This window comes from Cebus imitator, unplaced genomic scaffold (genome assembly GCF_001604975.1).
Source record: "Cebus imitator isolate Cc_AM_T3 unplaced genomic scaffold, Cebus_imitator-1.0 Scaffold35, whole genome shotgun sequence".
Classification (NCBI taxonomy): Eukaryota; Metazoa; Chordata; class Mammalia; order Primates; family Cebidae; genus Cebus; species Cebus imitator.
The window spans coordinates 9,476,705-9,487,615 of NW_016107350.1; the positions used below are offsets into that span (position 1 = coordinate 9,476,705).

General features: G+C 41.0%; 1 pseudogene; it reads left to right on the forward strand.

Annotated features, from left to right (window-relative positions):
* Positions 1-8,882: 8,882 nt before the first annotated feature.
* Positions 8,883-10,212, forward strand: LOC108301515 (annotated as a pseudogene).
* Positions 10,213-10,911: the final 699 nt, after the last annotated feature.

The following is a 10,911-nucleotide window of genomic DNA, read 5'->3' on the forward strand; positions in this document are numbered from 1 at the left end:
TTGTAGAGAGACATGGCCTCACTTATGCTGCCTAGGCTGGCCTTGAACTCCTGGTCTCAAATGATTCTCCTGCCTCAGCCTCCAGAGTAGCTGGGAACACAGGCATGCACCACCGCACCCAGCTAATTTTTTCACACTTTGTAGAGGCAGCGTCTCCTTATGTTGCCCAGGTTGGTCTTGAACTCCTGAGCTCAAGCGATCCTCCTGCCTTAGACTCCCAAAATGCTGGGATTAAAGGCATGAACCACTGCACCCAATCATATCACATTTTCTTTGTCCATTCAACCCTTGATGGGCACTTAGGTTGATCCTTATTTTGCCATGTAAATAGTGCTGCAACAAACATAGGAGTGCAGATAGCTCTTCAGTGTATTGATTTCCTTTCTTTTGGGTGTATACCCAGTAGGGAAATTGCTGGATTATATGGTAGTTCTATTTTTAGTTTTTTGAGGCACCTCCGTACAGTTTTCCTTAGTGGCTATATTAACTTACATTCCCACCAGCAGTGTGTGGGGGTTCCCCTTTATCCACATCCTTGCCAGCATTAGTTATTTCCATTCCTTTTTTTTTTAAATAAAAGCCAAGGTGAGACAATACCTCGGTATGACTTTGATTTTCATTTCCCTGATAATTAGTGTTGCTGAGCTTTTTTTCATGTACCTGTTGGCCATTTGTTTGTTTTTTTGTTTGTTTTTTATTGCATTTTAGGTTTTGGGGTACACGTGAAGAACATGCAAGATTGTTGCATAGGTACACACATGGCAGTGTGATTTGTTGCCTTCCTCCCCATCACCTATATCTGGCATTTCTCCCCATGCTATCTCTCCCCAACTCCCCACCCTCCATCATTGGCTATTCGTATATCATTTTTTGAGTAATGTCTATTCAGTCTTTTGCCCATTTTTTAATTGGATTATTTGAATTTTTGCTATTGAGTTGTTTGAGTTTCTTATATATTCTGGTTATTAAACGCTTGTCAGATGGATAGTTTGCAAATATTTTCTCTTAATTCTGTGGGTTGCCCCTTCACTTTGTTGACTGTTTCCTTTGCTGTGCAGAAGCTTTTTAGTTTGATGTAATCCCATTCTGTTTTTGCTTTGGTTGCCTATGCTTTTGAGGTCTTACCAAAGAAAAAATCTTTGTCCAAATCAATTCTGGAGCATTTCCCATTGTTTTCTTCGAGTAGTTTCATAGCTTCAAGTCTTAGATGTAAGTGTTTTCTCTATTTTGATTTTATTTTTGTATATGGTGAGAGATAGAGATCTAGTTTTATTCTTCTGTGTATGGTTATTCCATTTTCCCATTAACATTTATTGAAGAGACTCTCCTTTCCCAATTGTATGTTCTTAGCATCTGTATCAAAAATTACTGGACTGTAAATTTATATCTGGGTTCTATATTCTGTTCCACTGGTCTATGTGCCTGTCTTCATACCAGTAGCGTGCTGATTTTGATTACCCAAACCTCAGGTGATCCGCCCGCCTTGGCCTCCAAAGTGCTTAGATTATAGGCGTGAGCCACCACGCCCAGCCTATACACCTTATTCTTAACCCAGTGTATAGTATACAGTGCTCCTTAATGAATTTTTGTTACATGATTTAACATTAATTCCTTATGTCAGTATTATAATGGCCATATAGTATAGCAGAGAAAAAATAACTATGTAACATTGGGCAAGTTATTTAACGTTTCTGAGCCTCAGTTTCTTTTATGTAAAATCTGTATAGTACCTGCTGTCTTATAAATATGAGGATTAGAAGGGAGGTGTGTCAAAGGTCCAGGACAGTGCTTGTGAAATTATTGCTATATCTAACACTTTCTTAGCACTTTATAGTTTCTGAAGCACCTTTCCTACACCACCCTACTATGTTAAGACCTGAAGTGGTCAGAGCACCAAGCCTAATGTTCTTTCCACTATACAGAATGACCTTATGAAACATGTTAATTTTAAGTAACCTTGGACTTCACTAGGTCATAATTTCTGTTTTATCCATCAAAGTAACTTACTGAATTGGTCTGATCCTTGGGGTAGTCAAGAGGCCAGAATAAGAAATCTTCCTGGTAGAGAGAGAAAACTATTAGTGTTTTAATAGCTATTGTCTTGCAAAATTAATCAGCTACTTGAGATTTCCTTACATTCTTTGTCATTTATAGTCAAAGCTTTGTGGATAAACCCAATCATGGACACTAGGTGGCACCATAAGACCTTTTCCTGAGCCAGTCTGGCCAGCCCAATAGCTCTTCCTCACCATTACAGCCTAAAGATTTTTAGCAGTCTGGAATGAAGAAAATGTAGAGAAATTTTCCTTTTCTGTGTCGAAAGAATCTATGAGAAGGTTTTTTTCCTGAGGTATTGATTTCCTACTGTGAATAGTATGTAGAGGAACAAGGCTCTCACAGCAAACTATAGCCAGGAGACGAACTGAGTCCAAATGCTGCTACTTAACAGCTGGTTTTCGTGGAGAAAGTCTGTTTCCTGCCCTGTGTGCATCTCACTGGATTACTGGGAGGACCAAATGAAGTTGCATATGAGAAGTACTACAATTAAAAACACTGACCTTTCCTGCCTCCAAAACCCCTCCTCTTTGTGGGAGGCCCCTGCCTTGGACCAGCTGTGGGCCTCTCTGCTGCCTTGGTCCCTGCCTGCTTTTCAAGATCACTCTCAAACATTTGTAAATGACTTCAGCAAAAGATCTATTAATTTCAACATTCATTCAGACAAACAACTGAAACAATCCTTAGTGTTGTCCACACCACTAGCTTTAACTTCTCATCAACTCAGTCCAGTGGCTACACTCTAGACCTTGATATCATCCAGAAGAGGACCAATAACCTTAAAATAGTCAACCTTGGATCCCACTCTCTGTCAGCTCACCTCTCCTTTCATCTCTCCCAATTGCTTATCAGCTGCATTGTGACTTGCAGCTCCTTTGCTCCTTCGCTTTCTCCCTGTCAGCCCCTCTGCACACACCCCGTACCCTCTTGCCTATGCTGGTTACAGTAAGCAGCTACTCTCATGAACACTTACAACTCTCTCACACCTTTTTCCTAAGTGCCATCATCCCTCTACCCCTCAGCCCTGGACCAGTTCAGCCATTTGTTTGAGGGAATGTGGATTATTGAGCTGTAAGTGCACAGCATAGAATTGAATTGCTACTCTGCCAGCAACTGGCTGTGCAACTCTGAGCAGATTATTAACCCTCTGAGCATCAGTCTTGGATATGTAGGAGGAGGAGAACGTCTGCCTATGCGAGAATTAAGAGAGGTAACATGTAAAAAGAGATTTTTTGAAGTACATGTTTATGCTTTTATGTTTTATATCATCTATATGTGACCTTTTCTCAGTGATCCAGAGGAATCTCTCTGGAGAGCAAGCAGGTGAATGGGTAGGCTAGGATTATTAGAGTAAAAATACAAATAGAGTTAGTATAGTTTACTTCTAATATAGGTAACTGAGACTCAAAACTAAAGGTCTGATTTGTAAGGCTTATAGATCATGCCAAAAAATAGTTTGGAAAGAGATAGGGGAAGGTCCACCACAATCAGAGAGGATAATGAGGACCAAGGATGAGGAGACTGAGCGGGGCACACCATCAAAGGAAATGGGCAGGGAGAGGAGAGGAACCACACTTGTCCCTTTTCAAGAGTCCATTGTGCACCGAAGCCCAAGAAATCAAAGTAGATCCCTTGACCCCTCAGCAGTGTGGATGTGGAAGGGCAGTCCACAGCATATATTTATGTCATCCTCAAAAACAACTACTGTCCTCATTAAAACACCACAACACTATTATTAGCCCCATTTTACTGAATAGGATAGTAAACGGCAGGGAAAACTCTAATTCAGGCAGCTGGCTTCAACAGCCATGTTCTTAAGCGCCATACCGCACTGCCTCTCAATAAGCATCAATTCTCTATTCCCACCTCCAAACCCTCTATTAAAAGCCAGGATGAAGGAGCACAGTTAGAAAAGTTAGGCTACTGTGTGCTTCATGCTATTACTATTTAAAGTTAAAACTCAGCCGGGCCTTTGGTTCTGCTCCATCATCTTATGTTCTTGGCTTGCTCCCTTCTGCAATTCCTGCAATGGGTCTTAAGCTTAAGCCCTCATCATTCAATGCCCTCTTGACATTATGCAATGAATTTGCCTGTGAGTCAGAGAAAATCAGTGCCATTGAGGGTAAACTCTTAGCTTCTCTCTTTCCTCCAACTAAATTATCTTCAAGGGCACTGTCTCATCCTCCTTTCCAGCCAGTTTCTTTGCTGTAACAGACCATCCCCCATCTTTCCTTTTCACATCCTCCAGCGTTTCTGTTGAGTGCCTCTTTTTCCAGTATCATCTGCCTCCCTCTCTCTGCTAAGCTCTCTCAGCATAAACAGTCTTTTCTTCCTTTCACATGTTTCTATCCATAATTTTCCTAGATGTCAGAAACTGCCAAGCACCAGTCCCTGAACTCTTGCTAAGTAGTGCTGAAATTTAACTAATTTATGAAGAAAAAAGAGAAAAATAACGAAATTTTTCATAAAGCTAAAGTAATTACAGTGATTTTCCTTTGTTCTGACATTATGGCCTTTTTTTTTTTTAACTGTTAAAATATTTTTTTTATACTGCCTTTCAGAATTGTGAAGACTTTGCATAACAAAAAAAAAAAAAAAACCTCTTTGCCATGTTAAGCCACTGGGATTTGGGGCCTCTCTGTTACCATGCATAACTAGCCCAGAAGCTCACAGGCATTTTAGTCTCAGAACATCCCTACATTCTCTATACTCTTAAAAATTATTAAGGACTTGTAATAACTATGTTATCTTAATTTCTGTATTCTTTGTATGCTTTGGTGTCTGGGGCCTTGCTGACCAGGCAGAGGCTACCCCTCCCAGAGGTAGCTAATTATTCCCAGAGATGGAAAACAACTATCCTGTGACCGCACTTTGTATATGCAAACCATCCAAATGAAAGCCCATACCCCTAGCTGCTCCCTTTCTCGGACTCTCACAGGGCTGCTAAACTTCAAAACACTATTTCCCTGTCCCAATCACCTGAGGGGCAGGTACCAGACCCTCTGAGACAACCTGGAGCCGGCTGAAATTATTCAAATTAACTGATTTTAAGCCTGCTTACCCTTTCTCGCCCATTCCTGCATACACACATCACAGTCAAGGCTCTTGCTCATGCCTTCCTCCCACGCCTGCCTCCCAGCTGACCGTAGTGCTTCCTCCTGTGACCCTGCATGCTTTGCTGTGTGCCCCTTTCTTTTGGGAACTTTTAGTAACAAACCTTTCAATGGCAGTCATCTCCTGCCCTATTGGCCTTATTATACCTGAATGATAATAAAACCTGCATTTTAAAACAGGACCTTAATGAGCTTTTGTTTCTGTGTTTATGTTGGTTCTATATATTGATATTTATTGGATTAGTTGTTAAAATTGGGGAATTTTTTAAATACATGCTAATTAAAAAAAAATAAACTCATGTCACATTAGTATAAGCAACTCTTTTACGTTGAAAACCTATATTTTCCAAAACTAAAAAGTGGTGAGAAGAGTAACATTGTTTCAACTTTTGCAAGTCTCTTTAATGTCTGCCTTAATAGTGTTATTCACGTCCAACAGTACCAAATATTAAACGCATTTAATAAAGAGATCTTCCAAACCATGGGCAACAAGGCCATTTTATTTCTCGCTTGGGCGCAAGTGTGCCAAATCCGAGAAAGGACAGGCAAAGGGGATAAGGGTGGGAATTGGCTTTATAGGTTGGGGTAGTTTTTTTTGGGGGGGGCACGGTTTGCAGAGTAAGATCAGTTACAGTGTTGGGAGGTAAGGGAAAGGAGTATACATGACCACAAATTCAGTTACAATGGAGGGTCGGGTGAGGTGGAAGAGCAGTTAAGATGGCAGGATGGGGCAAAGAGCATTCACATTATCATAAGAACAGTTAAGATGGCAGGGCGGAGTGAGATGCTTGTCCTGGGAAGCTACGCTGGGTGATTAGGGACAATGGAGAATGCAGGCAGTGGGTTGGGGACCATTAGTGGAGGCAGGCAGGACTTCATACTATCTGGGTCCAGGCTTGCACATGGAGACCTGACAAATAGAATGAAGCTAGATTTTTCAGGTCTGCTTCTATATTCAAACAGCTGCAATATTATACTCTGGAAAACTCCACAATATATTCATGAGAGATTGAGAGTGAGACAAATAACATTTTAGTATTATTAAGAAATTGGTTTTGATCTCACAGATCTACTGAAACATCACCAGACCATATTTAAGATTTTCTTGACCGGGTGATGGTGGCTTATACCTGTAATCCCAGCACTTTGGGAGGCCGAGGTGGGTGGAACCCTTGAGGTCAGGAGTTTGAGACCAGCCTGGCTAACATGATGAAACCCCATTTCTACTAAAAATATAAAAAATTAGCCAGGAATGGTGGCACGCACCTGCAATCCCAGCTACTTGGGAGGCTGAGGCAAGAGAATCACTTGAACACAGGAGGCAGAGGTTGCAGTGAGCTGAGATCGCGCCATTGCACTCTACCTTGAGCAACAAGAGCGAAACTCCGTCTCAAAAAAAAAAAAAAAATTCTTCTCCACTGGATTAATTCCCAGAAACAAGCAACCTCCCAAGACTGAACCAGGAAGAAATAAAATCCCTGAACATTAAAATAACTTAAAGAGTGTAATTGAATTGTTTGTAACTCAAAGGATAAATGCTTGAGGGGATGAATACCCTATTCCCCATGATGTACTTATTTCACATTGCATTCCTGCATCAAAATATCTCATGTACCCCATAAATATAGACACAAATTTGTTTGTACCCACACAAATTTTTTAAATAAAAAAAGGAAAAAAACTCCCAAACATACCAATAATGAGTAACAAGATTGAATCAGTAATATATATAAAAAAAAAAAAAAACTCCCTCACCACCCAAAAAAAGCCCCAAACCAAATGGATTCACCATTTGGTTTTGGGCTTTTTCACCTGTCACTCTGGCTGGAGTGCAGGGACCCAATCTTCACTCACTGCAACCTCCACCTCCCAGGCTCAAGCAATTCTCCTGCCTCAGCCTCTCAAGAAGCTGAGATTACAGGCACCAGCCACAATGCCTGGCTAATTTTTGTATTTTTAGGAGAGACAGGATTTCACCCGGTTGCCCAGGCTGGTCTTAAACTCCTGACTTCAGGTGATCCACCAGTCTCGGCCTCACAAAGTGCTGGGATTACAGGCGTAAGCCACCACACCTGGCCTGATGCTATGATTTTGTATCTAGAAAACCCTAAAGACTTCACCAAAAAACTCTTAGATTTGATAAATGAATTCAGTAAAGCTTTATTACTTTATTGAATTAATGTACAGAAATCAGTAGTGTTTGTCTACATCAATACTGATTTAGCTGAGGACCAAATTAAGGAGGCAATTCTATTTACAATAGCTACAACAAAAAAAAATACCTAGGATACATAAGTAAGATGAAATAATTCCTATAAGGAGAACTCAAAATACTGATAAATGAAATTGTAGATGACGCAAACAAATGGAAAAATATCCCACGCTCGTGGATTAGAAGAATCAATATCATTAAAATGACTGACTGTGCTACCCAATGCAATCTATAGATTCAATGCAATCCCTATCAAATTGCCAACATACATTTTTCACAGAATTAGAAAAAACGATCCTAAAATTCATACGGAATCAAAAAAGAACCTGAATAGCCAAGGCAATCCTAAGCAAAAAGAACAAAGTTGGTCCAGGCATGGTGGCTCACAGCTGTAATCCCAGCACTTTGGGAGGCCAAGGTGGGTGGATCACTTGACCCCAGGACTTCAAGACCAGCCTGGCCAGCCAACATGGTGAAATTCCATCTCTACTAAAAATACAAAAATTAGCCGGGTGTGGCCGCGTGTGATGGCTCATGCCTGTAAACCCAGCACTTCGGGAGGCCAAGGTGGGTGGATCACCTGAGGTCAGGAGTTTGAGATCAGCCTCACCAACATGGTGAAATCCTGTCTCTACTAAAAATACCCAAAAAAATTAGCCAGGTATGATAGTGGGTGCCTGTAATCCCAGCTACTCAGAAGGCTGAGGTACGAGAATCACTTGAACCCAGGAGGTAGAGGTTGCAATGAGTTGAGATCGCGCCACTGCACTCCAGCCTGGGCAAAGAGCGAGTCTCCATCTCAAAAAACAAACAAACAAGCAACAGCAAGCTGGAGGCATCACATTACCTGACTTCAAATTATATAATAAGGCGATAGTAATCAAAACAGCATGATATAGTATAAAAAAATAAACATATAGATCAGTGGAGCAGAATAAATAGCCCAGAAAAAAAGCCACATACTTACAACCAACTGATCTTTGACAAGTCAACAAAAATATGCGCTGGGGAAAGGACACTCTATTCAATAACTGGTGCTGAGGAAACTGGATAGCCACATACAGAAGAATGAAGCTAGAGCCAGACCTCTCACCATATGCAAAAATTAATAACTCAAGTTGGATTAAAGACCTAAACACAAGAGCAGAAACTAAAAATCCTATAAGAAAGCATAGGAAAAACTCCTCTGAGCATTGCATAGGCAAAGAATTTATGGCCAAGACCTCAAAAGCAAATGCAACAAAAATACATGGGACTTAATTAAAATAAAAAGTTCCACAGCAACAGAGAAAAAATGCAACAGAGAAAACAGACAATCTATGGAATAGGCAAAAATGTTTACAAACTGCACCTGACAAAGGGCTAATATCTAGAATCTACAAGGAACTCAAACAGCTCAACAAGAAAAAAAAAATAACCCTATTAAAAACAATGGGCAAAAGGCTGCACTGGCTCTGGGCTCTCCGTGCCGCTTCACTTCCTTTTCCTCCACTGGAGCAGCTATGATGGTGATGAAGACCCTGAACCTCAAGGCTGAGGTGGCCTGAATGCAGGCAGCTGGCGGTCAACATCAGCGTGACAACAGGGTCTACAGGACATCCTGAGGACCAACCTGGGGCCCAAGGGTGTTAGGGACGGAGCTGTGCTGCCTCAGAAAACCCCCTCCGAGCAGGCTGACCCCACCCCCCTCTGATTGCTCTGCAGCTGCATTCCTGAACCCCTACCTAGGGGCCACACCAAGGCTGCCAGTGCTACAATTAACCAAAACCTAATTACACTATGGGGCAGCACAGGTAGCTCAAGGGAAGACAGGGAAAACATATGTTGGTTATCCACATTCATAAATTCCTGTTTGATACATATCTGTAAAAAATCCTGGTTTTGGTCTTTTTTTTAAAGACTGCCACCACAAAAGTCACAGGATAATGTATTGCAGGTCTGTTGCAAGTTAACAAACTACCTCTGTGCCTGTTACCTAAAACCCCCGTATGACCCCCTCACCCCATATAAACTGCTCGTTTTGTAAGTTTAGGGCTGCTGCCTCCTCTAAGCAAGCCCGCAGGTTAATAAACTTTCTTGCCTGACTTTGGGTCTATTCTCCTTTCTCTCAGCTACCCTGACAAAGGGCACCATGAAGATGCTTGTTTCTGGTGCTGGAGTCATCAAGCTTACTAAAGACTGCATTGTGCTGCTTCACGAAATGCACATTAAACATGCAGCAGCTTCCTTAACAGCACAGCTAGCAACAGCCCAGAATGATATAACCAGAGACAGTACAAATTTGAATGTCCTAATCATTGGAGAGCTACTGAAACAGGCAAATCTACACATTTCTGAAGACCTTTATCCCAGAATAATCACTGAACGATTTGAAGCTGCAAAAGAAACCCTAGAGTTTTTGGAAGAAGTCAAAGTAAACAAAAAGATGGACAGGGAAACACCTGTATAGATGTAGCCAGAACATCTCTTTGTACTTAAGTTCATGCTGAACTTGCAAAGGTCTTAACAGAGGCTGTAGTGAATTCCATTTTGGCCATTAAAAAACAAGATGAACTTACTGATCTCTTCATGGTTGAGATCATGGAGATGAAACATAAATCTGAAACAGATAAAAGCTTAATCAGAGGGCTTGTTTTGGACCACAGAGCATGGCATACTGATATGAAGAAAAGGGTGGAGGATGTATACATTTTCAAGTATAACGTGTCATTAGAACATGAAAAAACAAGTGAATTCTGGCTTTTTTTACAAGAGTGCTGATGAGAGAAAAAAACTCGTAAAAGCTGAAAAAAAATTCATTGAAGATAGAGTTTAAAAAAATAGGACTGAAAAGGAAAGCACTTATTGAGCACAATGTTCACTATTCAGGTAATGGGTACATTAAAAACCCAGACTTGATAGACTGGACAGGGAAAATGTGGCACATATACACCATGGAATACTATGCAGCCATCAAAAACAATGAGTTCGTGTCCTTTGTAGAGACATGGATGAACCTGGAAACCATCATTCTCAGCAAACTGACACAAGAACAGAAAATCAAACACCGCATGTTCTCACTCATAGGTGGGTGTTGAACAATGAGAACACAGGGACACAGGGAGGGGAGCAGTACACACTGGGGTCTGTTGGGGGGAAATAGGGGAGGGACAGTGGGGGGTGGGGAGCTGGGGAGGGATAGCATGGGGAGAAATGCCAGATATAGGTGAAGGGGAGGAAGGCAGCAAATCACACTGCCATGTGTGTACCTATGCAACAATCTTGCATGTTCTTCACATGTACCCTGAAACCTAAAATGCAATTTTAAAAAAGTGAAAAAAAAAGAGATTTAAAAGAAAAAAGAAACCCAGACTTTACCACTATGCAAAATCTGCACTTTTATCCTTTAAATATATTTTAAAATTTTTTAAAAGATTATCTTCTTCATTTTTTTAATGGTCATAGCCTTAATGGGTCCTCTAGAAAAAAGAGCATTATACTTTGAGAGGTGAAAACCCAGAACAATGAATGAGAGAAAAAAGAGAATTGAGG